Here is a 2362-nt window from a genome sequence, read left to right as displayed (position 1 = left end):
TTAGCTTTGAGAGCCACCATTCCCTCATTCATCCCCAGCCCAGACAGACTGGCCACTCTCCAAAAAAGGGTTCAGGGGATGCAGAAACCCTGTCTCCTCTGAGGGAAGTGTATCCACTTTAGATTGCACCAAGAATTTATAAAAATGCATAGATTTTTAAAATTCTGAAATCTGCTACTGTGGGTTCTTCTCTCATGAGTCTTTGCTTTGACTTCCAAGACCAGAAAAAGAAAGAAAAAAACAGGTGGTCAAATGCCCCCCCCCCCTAAGATGGAGCTTAAAATATCCAAGGCCTTGCTTCTGCATCCAGGCAAGAACCTGTTTCTTCTCCTTCCACAGGGTGGGAGGAGCTCAGTGCTGTGTCTCTCCTAGAAAACACTGGACTCCTGTTCAACATTCTCAGAATTTTCTTCTGGGAAGACAAACGCTTGTCAGCCAATGGAAGAGTTTCTCAGGCATGCAGGCATGAGGACAAACGGCCTGTGTTACGAAAACGGACACACACTTCAGAGTTTGTTTTGGAATACTGGTGTCTCATATGCACTTGCTGGTATGCAGACTTTATCTGAAAATATTGTGGCCATGCAAAATTTTAGCTGAACCTGATTTAATAATTTGGAGATGTAATGAAAGGGAATTTGGTGTCTGGACATCACCGCTGGGTCAGGGTTAGAAGCAGCACAAGAGGAGAAGGATGAAGAGCTCACTTGATAGGGTTCAGCGCTGGGCTTTCCTGCCAGCCGAGTCCCCACCCCGACTTTAGCAGCTACTGAACATCTCCAAACCAGAGTCATCTGCCCCAGTAAGGGCAGGTGTGAGCACAAGGCAGCTGTGGACTGCACAGGAGAATGGGGTCCGTGCTCAGCACAGAGGTGGGCTGTGGGTGTCATCCTTGGGTGATGACAGGAACACAGGGCACCCAGCCTCTGCCCAGAAACCTTGGCAGAGCCCTTCCATGGGGCCCATCTGTACGAGGCTCCTCTGGTCTTTCAAGAGGAAGTCATTCCTGCTGGCCCAGTTACACAGCTCCCAACGCGTAACGCAGTTGTCACCGCACTCCAGGTGCCTGCCTAGGAGTACAACACTGACTGGAACGTCACACTGTGTCTGAGTGGCACCCGCAGAGACTCAGGCTTGCCAGAGAGGTTCCAAGGGGGCGGGCAGCAAACCCATGGCTCTACCCCGTGCCAGAAGTGCCCCGCCCCTCTAGCAGTCACTTCCCTGTGTCTTGAGATCCAGTGACAGCGAGGTCACGCTGAAGAACATTGTCACAAATGCCCACAGACAGCTGCAGGAAGGCCACGCTTCCAGAGCTGACACAGAGCTCCGAACCCCGGGAGACTCTCCTCTGGGGACCGGGGAGAATTTCCCAGGAAGCCTTCAGAATGGGCTGCAGTTTAAAGCGCTTCACATTTACCACATGGACAGTACACTTTGTGTCACTGTGACATTTCCTTGACAGGGAGTGGGGCACGGGGCCGTTTGTGGGCCTGGATAACAGGGAGGCAGGATGCCGTGGTCTGCAGACTTTCCAAGACTTTCTGTCCTCTTCGTCTGACTTCTCTCTGTGGGGCTTCCCAGCTGCCATTCTTCGAGTTTTCCGCTTGCCTTTGTGTTTCTTTATAAACTGCTCTGAGTTCTCGTTTGGAATCTTGGCGGGAACAAGCACAGGAATTTAAAGTGTAGGGGTTGCCCTGGTTTGTTAAGACACAGGAGCGGTTGCTTGTGTTCATCCACGGAAGCAGCTGCAGGCTCGCGGATGGCAGAGAGCCCTGGCTCCACCATCGCCCAGGTAACACCCAGCCTCGCAGGAGGCCAGGTGGACCCCAGCACAGCCCCGTGCGAAGGAGCGCGGGGGCTTGGCTCGCACTCAGGTCTGTGACTCCTGATGACCCGGGAGCTGGACTCTGGAGGCGGCAGCGGGCGGGCGGAGCCCTGCAGGAGGAGCCGAGCAGAACTTCGGGCAGTTCCAGGAAGCCAGTGTCCTGGCGTCGCCCTGCCGCGGGGCTGCTGGCTGCGCAGGGCGCGGGCACCTGGCCTCCTTGGGGCCCTTTCAGCTGTTGGTTTGCGCCCAGCCTTCGCGCCCAGCGCCGCCTCCTGCGAGCGCTGCCACTTGCAGGTCCAGCCCGGGCTGGTTCTTCCTGCGTGGGGCGCCCCGCCGGATTCCTCCAGCAACGCGGGCCCGCCGAGGTCTCGCTGTGCCGGGGAGGCTCCCTTCGCCCGGGTGTCCAGGGATCCTGCCGCCCCTGACCCCTGCCAGCCCCGGGAGCCGGGGAGCCTCTAACAGCAGAGGCCGGGACCAGCTTCGGCGCAGGAGGGCGAACCTGGCGCCTGGGTTCGGCCGGAGCGGAGCGCGGCGCCC

This window comes from Chinchilla lanigera, unplaced genomic scaffold (assembly GCF_000276665.1).
Source record: "Chinchilla lanigera isolate Chin_1 unplaced genomic scaffold, ChiLan1.0 scaffold00055, whole genome shotgun sequence".
In the NCBI taxonomy this organism is placed as follows: Eukaryota; Metazoa; Chordata; class Mammalia; order Rodentia; family Chinchillidae; genus Chinchilla; species Chinchilla lanigera.
The sequence above is the reverse complement of the archived record's forward strand: the minus strand, read 5'-3'. Positions refer to the sequence as shown.